Source organism: Caretta caretta, chromosome 2 (assembly GCF_965140235.1).
Source record: "Caretta caretta isolate rCarCar2 chromosome 2, rCarCar1.hap1, whole genome shotgun sequence".
Classification (NCBI taxonomy): domain Eukaryota; kingdom Metazoa; phylum Chordata; order Testudines; family Cheloniidae; genus Caretta; species Caretta caretta.
Genome location: NC_134207.1, coordinates 9,622,019 through 9,640,997, shown reverse-complemented (window position 1 = coordinate 9,640,997; position 18,979 = coordinate 9,622,019). Strand labels below are relative to the sequence as shown.

Here is an 18,979-nt window from a genome sequence, read left to right as displayed (position 1 = left end):
CAATGGGAGCTGCAGAGACAGCACTTGGGATGGGGGCACTGCACAGAGGCTCCCTAGCCCCTGCGCCTAGGAGCCGGACATGCCGGACGCTTCTGGGAACTGCGGGGAACCAGGGCAGCCAGGGAGCCTGCCTTAAAAGTCCAGTTGGCAGCGCAAAGGGGTTAACGGCCTGGTCAGCGTTGCTGATGGGAGCCACCATAGTCCCTTTCTGACTGGGCATTCCCATAGAAAACTGGATGCCTGGCAACTCTAGGGCCAGCAAACAATGGGGAAAGTCGCAAGTTTTCTAGAAACATCATAAAACTTAATAGCTGAGAAGAGTTACTATAGTGGTATCACTTCAGAAGTAATTATTTGAAAGACAGTGTTTGTGCCCATTTTTCAATACAGTAAAACCTCAGTTACACAATCCACCACACACACACACACACACACACACACCCTTCTTCCCTTATTTGGGACCGGACGTATGCAATCAGGCAGCAGATACAAAAAAAAAAAAAAGAAAATACAGTACTGTGTTTAATGTAAACTACTAAAAAAAAGGGAAAGTTTAAAAAAAGATCTGACAAGATAAGTAAACTGTTTGTGCTTGTTTCATTTAAATTAAGATAGTTAAAGGTGGCATTTTCCTTCTGCATAGTAAAGTTTCAAAGCTATAGTAAGTCAGTGTTCAGTTGTAAACTTTTGAGACAACCATAACATTTTGTTCAGAGTTATGAATAACTTCCATTCCCGAGGTGTTCGTAACTGAGCTTCTACTGGATTATGAAAATCCTTTTACTAGTGTCTAGGGCTCAAAAAAAAAAAAAAATCTTACATTTCATGCAGCTTCCATTTAACAAAGCAGTCTATTCATTTTATTTTAAATATACCAATAAGTAGCACAGGCCAAATTTCAATGTTAGAATTACTTTGTTCCAGTTCTGTTCAATAATATTAAATCTCAGTTATACTTTTAGAAGCGATGAGTTTGGTTTACATTTTACCTGGCATTCCAGCAGTTTAGGCATTAAAACAGCTGGCTTCCCTTCCTTGAGCAGTGCAAGCAGAGAGGCATAGTAAATTGATGGCAGTGAAGGTCCCTGTGTAAAACTAGAATGTTATGAACAAGCCACATGGCATCTTAAATGTAAAGGAGGACAGAGTCAGCATATTATGCTAACTTTGTAAAACATTTGACTCAGGAAAACTAAACTATTCCTCCACCCTGCCATCTGAGTTCACCAAGCTTTTTATCATTGTTTTTGTATCATACCCAGCATCGTAGTATCTCTGCTTGTCCAATACAGCAAGAGAAAACAGTATGAACGATTCTACTACATCTATCTACTGCCTACCTAGAGGTAATCTTAATAAGCACTGTATAAAAGGTTGGGTAAAAAGCCACCAGACGCTTTAGATACGAACAATTCTAAAGGGGTAAGGTGTGTACTGGGGAGGATGGACTGCTAATATAATAGTTCTTTTCCAATTCTGATTTCTAGGCATACTAGTATTTTACCTTGACCTTTAGCCAAATAAAGACAGTAACAACTATAAGTTTAGTTAATATTTCAACAGGAATATTAAGTGAGCATTATTTTGTAATCTATATATATCTTCTAGTGCAAGTTCATCTGTGCTAAGTTTTTTCACAAATATCATGAGAAACATGAGACTTCTAGAAGGGTGGTAATCTTATAATTTCGTGTCAAGGTTTTGGGTAGACTAAAAAAAGAGAACAGTTTTTTTCTATCTTTCACAGCTTTCTGGTCAAGCATCTACCACATCATCTGTTGTGTTGGGGGTGATGCTGCCCAATGAAGGATTATGGAGATGGTGAATGTCTGTCCACCCCTGGTTTATAATCTGTGGCTCTTCAGAAGTTAATATGCAGCTCCTTGTATAGGTACTGACTCTGGGCCTGGAGCTACAGGTACCAACTTTCCAATATGCCAGGGGGTGCTCACTGCTCAACCCCTGGCTCTGCCACAGGCCCTGCCCCCACTCTACCGGAGTACTGTGTCCAGTTTTGGGCCCCACACTTCAAGAAGGATGTGGATAAATTGGAGAGAGTCCAGCGAAGGGCAACAAAAATGATTAGGGGGCTGGAACACATGAGTTATGAGGAGAGGCTGAGGGAGCTGGGATTGTTTAGCCTGCAGAAGAGAAGAATGAGGGGGGATTTGATAGCTGCTTTCAACTACCTGAAAGGGGGTTCCAAAGAGGATGGCTCTAGACTGTTCTCAATGGTAGCAGATGACAGAACGAGGAGCAATGGTCTCAAGTTGCAGTGGGGGAGGTTTAGATTGGATATTAGGAAAAACTTTTTCACTAAGAGGGTGGTGAAACACTGGAATGCGTTACCTAGGGAGGTGGTAGAATCTCCTTCCTTAGAGGTTTTTAAGGTCAGGCTTGACAAAGCCCTGGCTGGGATGATTTAACTGGGAATTGGTCCTGCTTTGAGCAGGGGGTTGGACTAGATGACCTTCTGGGGTCCCTTCCAACCCTGATATTCTATGATTCTATGATTCTACCCCTTCCCACCCCCTCCCCTGAGCCTCCTATGCCCTCGCTTCGCCCCCAGAACCTTCTGCACGCCACGAAACAGCTGATTGGGAGGTGCGGGGAGGGAGGGAGAGGCGCTGATGGGTGGGGCTGCCAATGGCCAGGATGCACTGGGAGCAGGGGGGGCTGCTGACATATTACTACGGCTCTTTGGCAATGTATAGTGGTAAATTCTGGCTCCTTCTCCGGCTCAAGTTGGCCACCCCTGCTATAAGCAGTAGGAAAAATAACTGGAAGTTGAGGGAGGTGGCAAGGAAAAGGACTAGTTACACTGGATCAAACTCAAGGTCCATCCAATCCAGTGGATTTTCTCCAATGGCTAGTAGTAGATGCTAGAGAAGTGTAAAATGCTCAAACAATTACACAGTAATATGTATCAGGCAATTGCCTATGAACCCTCATGCTTCACAGCATGTATTATGCTTTCTAAGAGAGGTAGGCAAATATTACACTTCTGCATCTGTGAAGCTCTCATTAACGAGATCAGAGTGCAACACATCAATCCCAAATTGGTGGATTCAGGGGAGCATAAATAGTTACCACTGTTTTCCTCCAGAAAATTCTAATATTGAACATATTTTAAACGTTTGTTCAAAGTAAGCAAAATAACACTGATGGGATGCAGAAAATGGATCGTTCTACGAACAGTCTCAGAGAATACTAACAATGATCCCCGTGGTTAGGACTAATATTCATCCCCTGGAGTTGGAGATTCCAACTTTTTTCTTTTTCTTTCTTTTTTTTTTTTAAATAAAGTAACCGGGCTTTGCAGATCCAGCTACAATCTGCTGAAGAACTGTCCTTTCCTTGTAATGCAGGACACTTTCTCCATTGATGCTTTGTATGTGTATGGCTTTCAAAAAAAGAGGCTAGACTTTAGCCTAGTCTAAAAATTTAGACTGCATTCTTTAATAAGCAGTTTTACAAAAACCTAATAAAAATGTACTTTCAAATTTTTCCAATGGAATTAAATATTTGCTTGGTGTGTTTACAGTCCAAACATTGCTGCAAGAGTGAAACCGCTAGTATATTTTCATTAGCCGAATTAAGTAAGAGGCTAAGTAAACTATTCAAACTGAGTATTTTAAAGATAAACTAACTTTGTAGATTATCACAAGTAAGGACATTTGATAGCCTTACAAGTGCCCCTTTGTAAAAGGAAGTCACAGAATATCTATTGCTTCACTCCATTTAAGGGGTGGGTGGGTGGGAATGGGAGATAATCTGGACTTCCTTCCACAATTCTGAGTATTTAAACTTCCAGACTATTTAATGAAGTACACAAGAGAACTGGTAAATGGTCTATCTGACTTAAAGTTCATTGCTTAAATACAATGCAGAAATTCTGTAGAAGTTTAATAAAAGGTTTAAAATAACCCCTCGTCCAATGGTACCCAAAATAACTTATTTTATAAAGTGACATTTTGCTAAACTGCATGTCTGAACTCCTTAGCCAGAGAGGTGTGCTTTTGGGATATATTGCTGGGTGTTTCTGAACATTCAGGGACAATATTGTTATGATTTGCAAACACAAGGGGAGAAGCGAAATACAATTGTTGAAGTCAACAACTTCCTCTATTGTCCTGTTTGAAATTTAAGGGTAAGGGATGCCAAAACATGTGACTTTGCTAACTCAGTAAACCCCAGCTAATGAAAACATGTTTACCATATATTTGCTAAGCTCGAATTGTACTACAGATCAATGCTGTGGATACAATTATGAGGACTATCCAGGTGCTAATTCCTTCCTCTATTAGAGATTTGTTATTCTATATTTTAAAAGCAATACTTAAAGTTAAAAATATGGAAACTCACAAAAAGAATAGTAACAGATACCAGAGAATATAAACAAGTATACATAGTTGCAAGCAAGAGGCTCTCTGAAAGATACAAGTTCTAGCCATTGGAAAAATGGGATCACCCAAAAATATTCCTTGTGTTCTAGTTTGATGCTATAGTTAGCCCAACAACTTTCCTAAAAAGCCTTTAAGCCCACTGGTCTGCTTGTGAGTTTCTCACCCACCCTGATTTCCAAAACCGAATATTAAATATAAACAGAAAAACAGGGCCATTATAATACAAGTGGAACAGCAGCATGACCGTTCTACAGTTGTGTTAGGGAGGGAAGATGGACAATGACTCCTCTGCAGCAATCATGATATTAAGAACTTCCTCGACTTCTCTCAAGTAGGCCTGTTACTCTTGACCAGTTTAATTCTTTGGGTGGAGGGAAGAGATGAACTTCTGCTGGGATGGGGGGCGGGAACAGGGGGAGTTATCCTGCCCTTTTCCATCAATCAATATTCTCCGTAGCCCAGAAAGGCAGATTTGAGCATTCTGGATTCATAGATAAGGCCAGAAGGAACCATTGTGACCATCAAGCCTGACCTCCTGTATAACACAGGACATAGGACTTCCTTGAATTATTTGAACTAAAGCATCTTTTCTTTTTTTTTTTTTTTTTTTGGGGGGGGGGGTTTGGCGGCAGCGGGGAGAAGAATAAATAGTCTGGATTTAAAAAAAAAAAAGTTTCCAGTGATGGATTACCAATCACAGCTGTTGGTAAATTGTTCCAATGGTTCATTATCCTCACCTGTTAAAAATTCACACCTTATTTCCCATCTGAATTTGTCTAGCTTCAGTTCTAGCCATTGGGTCTTGTTATACCTTTGTCACTGTAGAGCCCTGTTATCCAATTTCTATTCCCTGTGTAGGTATTCATGAACTGTGATCAAGTCACCCCTCAACCTTTTCTTTGATAAACTAAATAGATAAACTCAAGGAGCTCAAATCACTATAAGGCAGGTTTTCCAACCCTATAATCATTTGTGTAGCTCTTCTTTGAACATTCTCCAATTTAGCAACATCCTTCTTTAATTCTTGACAGCAGAACCGGACACAGTATTCCAGCAGCGGTGGTACCAGCAACAAATACAGAGGTAATATAGCCTACTTACTTTGACTGAAAATTCCTCTCATTATACATCCAAGAACAGCTTCATGCTGGGAGTTCATATTCAGCTGATTATCTGCCACGACCCTATGTCCCTTTCAGTCACCGATTTCCATCCTGTAAGCATGGCCTGCATTTTTAGTTTCTAGATGCATACTTTAGATTTGGTCATATTAAAGAACATTGTTTGTTTGCACCCAGTTTACCAAGCAATCCAGATCACTGTGCACCACTGACCTGTCCTCTTCATTATTTATCACTCTCTGATCGTTGAGTCATCTGCAAATATTAGCAGTGATGATTTTAGGATTTCTTACAGGTCATTAACATTTTTATCAAATAGGAACTGATTCTTGGCCCTATGCTACAGGGACCACACTGGAAAACACCTGCTTGATGATGGTTCCCTGTTCAGTTACCTATAAAATGGCTTAAAAACTGGCTGACTGATACCAAGTCACAGGAGTCAGCAAACAGAGCTGTAAACAGGGGAGTTTGAGTGGGAGTTTGTATTGTGGTGCTTGTTTGGGGTTTGTTTTTGCTGTGGATGGTGGTGTTTTGGTGTGGTTTGTGTTTCCCAGATTAACAGGATTTAGGTGGGAAGGCTGTGACAGATACAGAGGCAGCAGTGGGAGTGACTCATGTCGTGGAAGACACAATGAAGATGACTGGATGTGGAAGCTGCGGTATGTACATGATCCTGGAGGGGGTACCTGGTAAGAGTTTTGTCTGAATGAAATGCCATCTGATAGAGCTGATGGAGGAAAAGATCCGAGGTTTGGAGATGCAGGTGGAAAGTCTGGTTGAGTTTAGGAAGGAGTTCAAGCAGATTATGGAGCAAAGACATGAGGTATCTGAAGGGAAAAGCTCAGACTTGCAGATGGAAGCAGGACTGGGGAATTCTGAGGGGAGACTGGGTGAGGAAAGTGGTCAGTGGAAGCATGTGACTAAAAGAACTAGGCAGAGGAGAAGACGGGCTAGTGAAGGAGAAACAGAGCTCAAGAACAGGTTTTCAGAGTTGGAAAATGAAGAAGTGTCTCAGCAGGTAGTCACTGAAGGTGGAAGGGCAAGGAAGAAGAGAAGATCAGCAGGTCCTATAGGAAAAGGGGAAGAGTCAATGGAGACTACACCAAATATGAGCCCCAGGAGGATACAGGATGGGCTGAAGAGGATTACAAGGGAGAATAGGAATGGAAAGAACTTGCAGCCAGAAGGAACAGGCTGGAGAATAGCACCGTCACCAGGAAAAGGCAGGTCTATGTGATCGGGTACTCTTTACTGAGAAGAATAGACAGGCCTGTAACCAGAGCTGATCCAGAGAATAGAAGGGTGTGCTGTCTTCCCGGTGCTAAGATACGGGATGTAGACCTGAGGTTGAAAAGGATCCTAAAGGGAGCGGGAAAGAATCCCCTAATTCTCCTTCATGTGGGAACAAATGATATTGCTAGATTCTCCCTAGAAAGTATTAAGGGAGACTACGCTAGGCTGGGGAAGACGCTTAAGGAAATCGAGACTCAGGTGATCTTTAGTGGGATTCTGCCTGTTCCTAGAGAAGAGCAACAAAGGTGTGACAAGATTATGACTATCAACAGATGGCTTAGGCAGTAGTGCTATAAGGAGGACTTTGGGATGTATGGCCACTGGGAAGCATTCATGGCCAGAGGACAGTTCTCTCGGGATGGACTTCATCTGAGTAGGGAAGGAAATAGACTTCTAGGAGGAGGGCTGGCACAACTGATTAAGAGAGCTTTAAACTAGGAATTTGGGGGAGATGTCCAAGTAATCTCCACGCCAGATTTTAGCATTGAGAGGGAAGAAAACAAAGTAAGAAAGGATACAGCCGTGCGTAGGAGAATGTATATAAGGAGGAAGGGCAGTGTGGATACCAGTCTAACAGGTTATACTGGCTGTAGAATGACCGTGCCTAATTGGGTAAAGAATGTGAGCGAGGCCAAACAGCAAAAATTAAGATGTTTGTACACCAGTGCAAGGAGCCTAGGTAACAAAATGGAGGAACTAGAGCTACTGTGCAGGAAGTGAAACCAGATATTATAGGGATAACAGAAACATGGTGGAATAGTAGACATGACTGGACTACAGGTATTGAATGGTATGTGCTGTTTAGGAAAGACAGAAATAAAGGTAAAGGTGGTGGAGTAGCACTGTATATCAGTGAGGAGGTAGAATGTAAAGAAATAAGAAGTGATGGAATGGATAAGACAGAGTCCGTCTGGGCAAAAATCACATTGGGGAAGAAAACTTCTAGAGCTTCCCCTGGGATAGTGCTTGGGGAGTGCTATAGACCACCGGGATCTAATTTGGATATGGATAGAGCCCTTTTTAATGTTTTTAATAAAGTAAATACTAATGGAAACTGCGTCATCATGGGAGACTTTATCTTCCCAGATATAGACTGGAGGACGAGTGCTAGTAATAATAATAGGGCTCAGATTTTCCTAGATGCGATAGCTGATGGATTCCTTGATCAAGTAGTTGCTGAACCGACTAGAGGGGATGCCATTTTAGCTTTGGTTTTGGTGAGTAGTGAGGACCTCATAGAAGAAATGGTTGTAGGGGATAATCTTGATTCAAGTGATCATGAGCTAATTCAGTTCAAACTGAACGGAAGGATTAACAAAAATAAATCTGCAACTAGGGTTTTTGATTTCAAAAGGGCTGACTTTCAAAAATTAAGGAAATTAGTTAGGGAAGTGGATTGGACGGAAGAACTTATGGATCTAAAGGTAGAGGAGGCCTGGGATTACTTTAAATCAAAGCTGCAGAAGCTATCGGAAGCCTGTATCCCAAGAAAGGGGAAAAAATTCATAGGCAGGAGTTGTAGACCAAACTGGATGAGCAAGCATCTCAGAGAGGTGATTAAGAAAAAGCAGAAAGCATGCAGGGAGTGGAAGATGGGAGGGATCAGCAAGGAAAGCTACCTTATTGAGGTCAGAACATGTAGGGATAAAGTGAGACAGGCTAAAAGTCAAGTAGAGTTGGACCTTGCAAAGGGAATTAAAACCAATAGTAAAAGGTTCTATAGTCATATAAATAAGAAGGAAACAAAGAAAGAAGAAGTGGGACCGCTAAACACTGAGGATGGAGTGGAGGTCAAGGATAATCTAGGCATGGCCCAATATCTAAACAGGTACTTTGCCTCAGTCTTTAATAAGGCTAAAGAGGATCTTAGGGATAATGGCAGGATGACAAATGGGAATGAGGATATGGAGGTAGATATTACTATATCTGAGGTAGAAGCGAAATTCGAACAGCTTAATGGGACTAAATTGGGGGGCCCAGATAATCTTCATCCAAGAATATTAAAGGAATTGGCACCCGAAATTGCAAGCCCATTAGCAAGAATTTTTAATGAATCTGTAAACTCAGAGGTTGTACCATATGATTGGAGAATTGCTAATATAGTTCCTATTTTTAAGAAAGGGGAAAAAAAGTGATCCGGGTAACTACAGGCCTGTTAGTTTGACATCTGTAGTATGCAAGATCTTGGAAAAAAATTTGAAGGAGAAAGTAGTTAAGGACATTGAGGTCAATGGTAAATGGGACAAAATACAACATGGTTTTACAAAAGGTAGATCCTGCCAAACCGACCTGATCTCCTTCTTTGAGAAAGTAACAGATTTTCTAGACAAAGGAAACGCAGTGGATCTAATTTACCTAGATTTTAGTAAGGCATTTGTTACGGTACCACATGGGGAATTATTAGTTAAATTGGAAAAGATGGGGATCAATATGAAGATTGAAAGGTGGATAAGGAACTGGTTAAAGGGGAGACTACAACGGGTCCTACTGAAAGGTGAACTGTCAGGCTGGAGGGAGGTTACCAGTGGATTTCCTCAGGAATCAGTTTTGGGACCAATCTTTTTATTACTGACCTCGACACAAAAAGTGGGAGTGTGCTAATAAAGTTTGCGGATGATACAAAGATGGGAGGTATTGCCAATTTAGAGAAGGACCAGGATATCATACAGGAGGATCTGGATGACCTTGTAAACTGGAGTAATAGGATGAAATTTAATAGTGAGAAGTGTAAGGTTATGCATTTAGGGATTAATAACAAGAATTTTAGTTATAAGCTGGGGACGCATCAATTAGAAGTAACGGAGAAGGAGAAGGATCTTGGAGTATTGGTTGATCATAGGATGACTATGAGCTGCCAATGTGATATGGCTGTGAAAAAAGCTAATGCTGTCTTGGGATGCATCAGGCGAGGTATTTCCAGTAGAGATAAGGAGGTTTTAGTACCGTTATACAAGGCACTGGTGAGACCTCACCTGGAATACTGTGTGCAGTTCTGGTCTCCCATGTTTAAGAAGGATGAATTCAAACTGGAACAGGTACAGAGAAGGGCTACTAGGATGATCCGAGGAATGGAAAACTTGTCTTATGAAAGGAGACTCAAGGAGCTTGGCTTGTTTAACCTAACTAAAAGAAGGTTGAGGGGAGATATGATTGCTCTCTATAAATATATCAGAGGGATAAATACCAGAGAGGGAGAGGAATTATTTAAGCTCAGTACCAATGTGGACACAAGAACAAATGGATATAAACTGGCCATCGGGAACTTTAGACTTGAAATTAGATGAAGGTTTCTAACCATCAGAAGAGTGAAGTTTTGGAATAGCCTTCCAAGGGAAGCAGTGCGGGCAAAAGATCTAAGATGAAACTCGATAAGTTTATGGAGGAGATGGTATGATGGGATAACATGATTTTGGTAATTAAATATTCACGGTAAATAGGCCTCATGGCCTGTGATGGGATGTTAGATGGGGTGGGATGCGAGTTACCCAGTGTGGAAGTATAACATTGTATAAGTATAGCGTTGTATAAGGGGACATGCTGGATACATTGTATATGAGAGGGCATGCCAAAACATGTTACAAAGTATCTGAGGGAGCACATGTAGGGACAGGTTTCAGAGGAACAGCCGTGTTAGTCTGTATTCGCAAAAAGAAAAGGAGTACTTGTGGCACCTTAGAGACTAACGAATTTATTTGAGCATGAGCTTTCGTGAGCTACAGCTCACTTCATCAGGGACAGTTAGCTTTTGAATGGAGAAGCAATTAAGATAGAGCCAGCACGTCTAAGAAGCAGGCATCAGAATGGAAGGTGTGAAGGGCAATTAGTTAAGTTAACTGGAAGCTGTTAAAGGAGATTGTTAAGGGTGGCAGGTAATTGAAGATACGTGACTGGTCTCAGGGATCTCGAAGGGTGGTGACTAAAATCTTTTTTCTTCTTTTGTCTGTAACTTCTCTGTAACTTGTTCTCCAAAACCTGTATAAATTAAGAGACACAAGCCCCACTCGGTGGGCTCACTTCTAAATGTATTAGCAGAGCAGCTTTGCTAATAAAACAGAGTGGTCTGATAAATTGTGAGTCTGAGACAAACTTTGACAATTTGGAGGTCCCACCAAGATGGCAAGTGGCTTCACTGAGGCTGTGTGATCCCTGACTGCCTTGCAGGACGATCGTGGCAGCCGGCGCCTGGACGCTTAGTCCAAGCGATCCTCCACAAGACAGAAAGGTACACAGCAGCAGCGCAGTCTACGCCATTGAACTTGCTGGTTCCCACTCTGTTCGGGTAGGGGTCCTTGGATCCAGCTTCTGGAATCAGACATCTCAGGTAATTATTATTTTTGTGCTTTAACCGGTTTGAGGACTGTCTTGTCTTTGTGTCTATCCGTCTTCCCCGTGGTGTGTGTGTGAATCTGGGAGCCATCTCTATCCGGAGACTGGCTGACCAAGGGATCCCCATCCCCACGGTCTGAATAAGTGGAATCTGCACAGCTGCAGCCACACCACGTCTTGGGTATAACCCCTGGTGTGAAAGCAAGGGCAGTTGAGGCAGTAGCCTGTGGGCTCCTTTCTGTGTGTTGCACCAGGTACCGCTCTGCTGAGCCCGAATTTCCTTCTTGTGTGAGTGCTGTGTGAAGTCCTCCTGGATGGGTAATCAGAAGCCTAAGGTAGAACAGTTCCCTAAGGGAACTCCAGCTTATTTTATGTATTTTAGGAGGGGTCCGGACTCTTGTAGGTTTCTTGAAAAATGATCCAAATTAGCTCTAGAGAACCCCAAATTACAGTGGCCACTGTTAGGTTCTTGGGACAAGGATCGAGTGGGTGCTTTAAAAAGCAAACTCGTCCTCCCAAAAACCAAATTGGAGAGAGGAGAAGTAGACTGCTTCATGCAGTGGTGGGAAGAGGCAAATCGTAGATGGACTGAGTCAAAACTCACCTCTCTTAAAAATTCTATCAAAAAACTAACAGTTCAATTGGATGCAGTCTCTCCCACCACTAGTCCGAGCGCTCCCCTTTGCCCAGTCCTGTGCAATGATCCGGATCAAACCCGACCCCCACCATACTCCTGCGCAAATAAGAAATCCAAAAAGGAAAAATCTTCAGTGACTACAGATAATGAAAGTGAAGAAGATACCCTCATTGGCCTCGCAGCTCTGCAAAATATTATGAAGAAGAAATCCAAAGCAGACTGCAAAGATTCTCTTGACGTCTCTTCTTGGAAAAGAGAACCTGATGGGAGGTTAATGAGAGACTCTGACCAAAGTGTTGTGGCACCCTTACGAGCCCTTAAGATGGGAGAAAGTGAGTCCATATGGGATTATAAGCCCTGGACTCGTACGGAACTTTTATCTATAGTTAAAAGTTTTCCCAAACCACAGGAAAACTCTGTCAAATTTGCTGAGGAGTTTCTGTTAATCTGTGAAACCTATGAACTCTCTGAGACAGATCTCCTCCAACTGTGTAAATTGTTAGCTCCTGCCAGTTATTATGAAAAATAGTTGGCTGCCGCAGACTGGCCAGCTGAGGCACGCCACTCAGCCATAAAAAGTACTGGCCCAGATTCGGCATACAGAGACCGGTGTATGGCTCTTTGGAAGCGCCTGCATCAAGCCATTCCCAAAGTGTGGTCTCCTAAAACAAACTGGACAGCAATACGTTGCTGTAAGCAAGGGCAAGGAGAAAGCCCAGGCGACTATAGGTCCCGGCTAACTGATATTTTCCTACAACATTCAGGAATACAAGAGCCTGATGTAAATGGGCAGGGGGCCTTGGCACATGCATTTGTTGATGGTCTTCTCCCTGCCACAGGCAGCATGTTAAAACGAATAAGTGTGGGATGGGAGACTGAAACCATGGACAAATTGCTGGCAGTAGCAGAGCATTGCCACCGCACTTTAAAAGGAAAGGAGGAACAGTCCTCCCAAAAGTTAATGGCTCTGCAGATACAGCATTATTCAGGACTAAGCAGACCACACCGGGGACAGGGACGGGGTTGCGCAAGGGGGCGGGGGGCTGGATTAACTGGGGTTTGTAACTACTGTAAACAGCCTGGAAAAAAAGAGTGTCCAAGACGACCTAATAATTGTATGGGAAATCAAGTGAACCCCCCGCTGGTTCCTCCAGCTGATCCCCAACCCTATTTTTCACCCCAACAATGACGGGATGCTGGGGAACCTCACAAAGTTTTAGCTCCCTTATTACCTCTGTCCCCTACTGGAGAATGTGTCCTGACTGTAAATGATCTCTCTCTCTCCCTTTCCTTGTTGATACTGGAGCTTCTCTTTCTACAATCCGCACCACTAACTTGCCTGAGGTTCCCTGATCTGGAAAATCTGTGTCCGCTGTTGGCATTACAGGGATCCCTACCTCTTTTCCCCTCCCAAACCTTTGTCTGTTCAGGTTGGTCCCCTCTCTGAGGAGCATGCATTCCTCTTCTCTGATTCCACCCCTGCAAACCTTCTGGGACAGGACTTGCTATGCAAACTTGGCTGTTCTATTTACTGCTCACCTCTCCTCTGCTCGCCTCACTAGGTATGAACTTTTGCTGCTTTCAGCCTCACATATCACTATTAAATGCTGCTCCTGGTTAAACCCTGCTACCCTCCTTCCTTTACCTAGTGATGGTGAACCCCATGACTGCCTTGCAACTGTCTCCGCTATCACTGTCCCGCGCCCCGACCTTTCAGATGTACCTCTCCCTAACTCTGACCTGGTATTATTCACTGATGGTTCCTGTTATAGAAATGACCAAGGCCACCTTCTTGCAGGGTACGCTGTGGTCTCTCTCTCTGAGACCATAGAAGCTGCGCCCTTACCCTCTGTGACCTCTGCCCAGGTGGCTGAACTGATTGCTCTAACCTGTGCCTGCTTTCTAGCCGAGGGGCTCTCTGCTACTATTTTTACTGATTCTCGGTATGCCTTTGGGGTTGTGCATGACTTTGGCACCCACTGGCAGGCTCGAGGTTTTCTTACCTCTACTGGTACCCCTATCAAGAATGGCCCCTACATTGCCGCCCTCCTGTATGCAGTTTTACTACCGTCTGCCTTGGCAATTGTTAAGTGTACTGGCCACTCAGCGGCAGACACCGAGGTGGCAAAAGGTAATGCACTTGCTGATGCTACTGCAAAACATGCCGCCACTATAAAACCTTCACCAGAAGCGTTTCTTGGTCCCCTCTCTGTCTCTGTAACGCCACCATCCCTGTCTCATCTCGCTCAGCTCCAGGATTCTGCCCCAGAAACAGAGAAAGACTCTTGGAGTGCTTTGGGTTGCTCTTTGCATTCTGATTCCCTTTGGCGATCGCCCACCGGTACCTTTGTAGCCCCCCTCTCACTCTACCCGTCTCTAGCCGCCCTGCTACATGGTGTTTCGCATGTCGGCAAGGAGGGGATGGTCTCTGCTATGAGTAAGGCGGGGTGGTGGGCTCCCCATTTCAGCTCCTTTGCAACCCGCCACTGTGCCGCTTGTGTTACTTGTCAAAGCCACAAAGTAGGCAAATCTGTAAAAGTAACACAAGGGTTCCGGGGTTTACCTCAAGCACCTTTCCTACACTGGCAACTTGATTTTGTACAAATGCCAAAGTGTCAGAAATATGAATTCATTTTAGTTATGTCTGTTTTCGGGTTGGATTGAAGCCTTTCCCTGTCACAAAGCTGATTCATTGTCCGTTGCAAAATGTCTGTTAAACCACATTATCCCTACCAAGGGAATTCCTGCCACTTTGTCTAGTGACCGGGGAACACATTTTACTGGAAAAATAGTTCAACATCTAAACCAGGTATTACATGTCACCCACCTGTTGCACTGCCCTTACCATCCACAGAGTGCAGGGGCAGCTGAAAGGCGAAATGGTGTGCTTAAAAATAAGCTGGCAAAAATCTGTAGTTCCACAGGGTTAAACTGGCCAGCTGCTTTACCACTGGCCCTTATGGAAATTCGGTCATCCCCATCCCAGAGACACAAATTGAGTCCATTTGAAATCATCATGGGACGCCCTATGCGAACAATGGCTACTATTACCCCAGCCCCAGACCTAAACCTAACTCACAGCACGCTCCTCCAGTACTGCAAAGGGTTAATGCAAGCTGTGAGCTCCTTCCATTCGCAGGTGCGAGCAGCTTGGCCGACCTGTTGCCTGTCACACTCTTGAGCCTGGTGATTGGGTCTACCTGCGGCCTTGGAACCCCGGTGGAAGGGTCCATACCAGGTACTGCTCACCACCCAGACAGCAGTGAAATTATCCGGCATTGCTGCATGGATCCACGCCTCACAGTGTAAGCCAGCGCCACCTCAAGGGGACCAAGCACCTCTGCAAGACCACGCAGAACCAGATTCAACCCCAGAAGACAAAGAGGAACAGCCTGCAATACCTTACAATCTGCGCTCTCGTAAGGGTTGCCAGAAGCAGAGGGTAAGCAGACAGCAGGACCCAACAAACAAGAAGCAGTAGTGAGCCTAGCGCCTGCTGCCTGGTGGACGTAAAACCGTGACTGCGGTTCCCTCGAAAGGGGTTGTCGGAACCAGAAAGGGTCCTGCTTCCAACATGTGTCCTTTTACAAGCTTAATCCTCAGCTACTGTGTCCTGAGGGTCTGGGGAATCCAGAGTGCTAATCTAATGTTGTTAAATGTCACCAGTGAAAGTAATGAAAAAGAACGATTGATGTATGGAATCCAGTAAGTCATTGGTCATGGGCGTAGCCTTGACCAAAAGGGGGGACTGTGGAAGTATAACATTGTATAAGTATAGCCTCGTATAAGGGGACATGCTGGATACATTGTATATGAGAGGGCATGCCAAAACATGTTACAAAGTATCTGAGGGAGCACATGTAGGGACAGTTAGCTTTTGAATGGAGAAGCAATTAAGATAGAGCCAGCACGTCTAAGAAGCAGGCATCAGAATGGAAGGTGTGAAGGGCAATTAGTTAACTGGAAGCTGTTAAAGGAGATTGTTAAGGGTGGCAGGTAACTGAAGATACGTGACTGGTCTCAGGGATCTCGAAGGGTGGTGACTAAAATCTTTTTTCTTCTTTTGTCTGTAACTTCTCTGTAACTTGTTCTCCAAAACCTATATAAATTAAGAGACAAGCCCCACTCGGGGGGCTCACTTCTAAATGTATTAGCAGAGCAGCTTTGCTAATAAAACAGAGTGGTCTGATAAATTGTGAGTCTGAGTCAAACTCTGACACCAGGAAAGAATTTTCTGTAGTATCTCGCAGGTGAATCTTGCCCATATGCTCAGGGTTCAGCTGATCGCCATATTTGGGGTCGGGAAGGAATTTTCCTCCAGGGCAGACTGGAAGAGGCCCTGGAGGTTTTTCGCCTTCCTCTGTACCATGGGGCACAGGTCACTTGCTGGAGGATTCTCTGCTCCTTGAAGTCTTTAAACCACAATTTGAGGACTTTCATAGCTCAGACATAGGTGAGAGGTTTTTCGCAGGAGTGGGTGGGTGAAATTCTGTGGCCTGCATTGTGCAGGAGGTCAGACTACATGATCATAATGGTCCCTTCTGACCTTCGTATCTATGAATCTATGAAAAAAAAAAAACATGGTACACTGAGACCATTCTAGTTTTTTGTTTTTAAATCAAAAAATCGTGTTGTACTAAGTCAAATGCCTTAAAGGTAAACCACCTATATTACCTTCATCAGGCCTGTAATCTCAAAAAAAAAAAAAAAAAAAAAAAAAGATAATTGCTAACCAATATAGGTTTATGGAAACTAGATCTTGTCAACTAACTTGATATATTACTCCCCTTTAATTCTATATTTGAGTACCATATCAATTGTTAGTCTTTTGCCCAGGACTGATGGGAGGTTCATAGTACCTAGGTTGTCCCATTTACCATTTTAAATACTGGCACAACATTAGCTTTCTTCCAGTGTTCCAAGTCCTGCTAAAAATCCCAACATTACTGGCCCCAGCAAGCACCTCTTCCATCTTTTAAAAAACTCTAGGAATGCAAGTTATCCAGACTTGCTGCTTTAATAATGTCTAGCTTTTGTAGCTACTGTTCAACATCCTCCTAAGTTATTATGGATAGAAAGTGTTTAATCAACATAGGATATAAATACCTCATCCAGCTTTTTCTCCCAAATATAGAACAAAGTATTTATTAAACACATCTGCCTTATTGCTTATCTTATTTTCATTCAGTAATGGACTAATGTTTTTTTAGGATTCCTTTTGCTCCTTAGAGTTAAAATACTCATTGTCCTTAGCGCTGATTAAATCATGCCTGTAGCTTGCAAACGAGGTTGGTCCTTGAATATTAGGCAGAGGTGTGCTGTCTAAAAGTGAAGGAAGGTAGCCAACCTGGGAGTAGGAACGTAGAAATATCCTACAATGTGAAGCATGATAGCTAGGACGAACAGACAGCCTCGAAAAGGAGGAGCTTGGATGTTCCCCATAAGGTAGATGAGGCAGCTTGAAGATTCTTGGCATGCACACATGGCGAGCTGGATCATTATGCTCTTCCTTCCTTCCTTCAACACCAGCAGACCTCTACTTTGATGTTCTGAGGCCACAATGTAAACACATCAGCTGCAGGGAGTCAGGTTTCAGAGTAGCAGCCCTGTTAGTCTGTATTCGCAAAAAGAAAAGGAGGACTTGTGGCACCTTAGAGACTAACCAATTTATTTGAGCATAAGCTTTCGTGAGCTACAGCTACAGCATCTGATGAAGTGAGCTGTAGCTCACAAAAGCTCATGCTCAAATAAATTGGTTAGCCTCTAAGGTGCCACAAGTACTCCTTTTCTTTTTGCAGGGAGTCAGGATCTCAGAAACTTCTCAACTAATCTCATCCTCAGTACTCTAGATTATACCATAACACGACTAGTCTGTGAGCATGGGAAGCACTCTTGGGATCAAAGCTTTGCTCAGAGATCAGATCAGTAGACTTCTCAAGAGCCACAGAAGGAGGCCACCAGAAAACTATTACTGCATATAAAGCACTATTTGAAAGGACCTCCTCTTTCATGGCCTTTAATAAGGCCAAGAAGATACTTTTTTCAGAGCAGCCACTTCACTGTTCCTTATAATAAAAGGAAGGGAGAGGAGGTAGTGTTCTGTTCTTAACTCAGTCAAGGCCAAACTCATAAAAGGATTTTAAAAAGAACTAGCTAAATTAATGGAGGATTGGTCCATCAATGGCTATGAGGCAGGATGGTCAGGGGTGCAACACCATGCTTTAAGTGTCCCTGGTCCCTGTTTGCCAGAAGCTAAGAGTGGATGACAGGGGATGGACTGATGATTGCCTGTTGGTGTTTGGCCAATGCTAGGTGCTTCAGAGGGAACAATGTCAGAAGATAGGATACTGGGCTAGATGGACCATTGGTCTGACCCAGTATGGCTGTCTTATGTTAACTCCATCAAAAACTCAAAGTTCTTTCTTAGGCAGTGGTTCTCTAGGTATTTCATTGGGAAGACCACTTTATAAGAGAAAAATTTCACCAAGACTCCAGCACGTGATTCTCAAAAGTAAATTCAAGATACACATTAAACTGGAATTAATGGTGAGCACATATCAATAATCTAAAAAGGTAGGAATATTTTACACAGCCAGGTCATCCCAAAGCCTAGCACTACAAATTCAGGAAATTCAGAGCTAAGTTTGAATCCGAAAAACTCAAAACATGTTAAGATATGGAAACACAGTTAGGCACCCAAACAACCTTAATTCTGCACTGTAGCAATGTCATGCAATAAACCATAGAAAGAGCACATTAGAATTTGTGTTCAAAATTACTGAAAACTGACTTTGAATGGTTCCCCCTGCCCCACACACATTCTCATTCTCCCCCCGTGAGAACACTAGGTCAGAATTAAGGTGATTTCCGGGCCTTTCAAATACTTTCCCTAACATGCTGGTGGTTTGGGTGGCAGGGATCAGCGTGGACCTCAGAATCTGCATACCCAAGGTGACTGCTACCAGCAGCATTAAGGGAAGGGGTGGGCTTCCTGTGTTCTTTCATGGCCCCAACATCACTCTCCCCACCGAACTGCCAAAGACTGCAATCTGGCAGGCTTAATGCTGGTCTCTGGATGCTGCTTTGAGACCATGTTGCAGGGAGGTGAGGGGGGGCCCCATTGTCCACCTGCTCACTTGTGCTCCTGATGCAGGTTTCCCACAAGTTGCAGCACAGGGCCCGTTGCCCATGCC

General features: G+C 43.5%; 1 protein-coding gene across 3 annotated transcripts in view; it reads right to left on the bottom strand.

Annotated features, from left to right (window-relative positions):
* SLC45A4 (solute carrier family 45 member 4) overlaps positions 1-18,979 on the bottom strand; it is a 142,361-nt gene that overhangs the window by 50,086 nt on the left and 73,296 nt on the right. The window contains exon 1 of one of the 3 annotated variants that reach the window (XM_048841759.2): positions 5,508-5,789. The exons of the other annotated variants lie outside the window; for them this stretch is intronic. The gene's annotated coding sequence lies outside the window, so the exon portion shown is untranslated. Of the gene's footprint in view, positions 1-5,507; positions 5,790-18,979 lie in introns of those variants that run through there. 3 annotated transcript variants of the gene reach the window in all.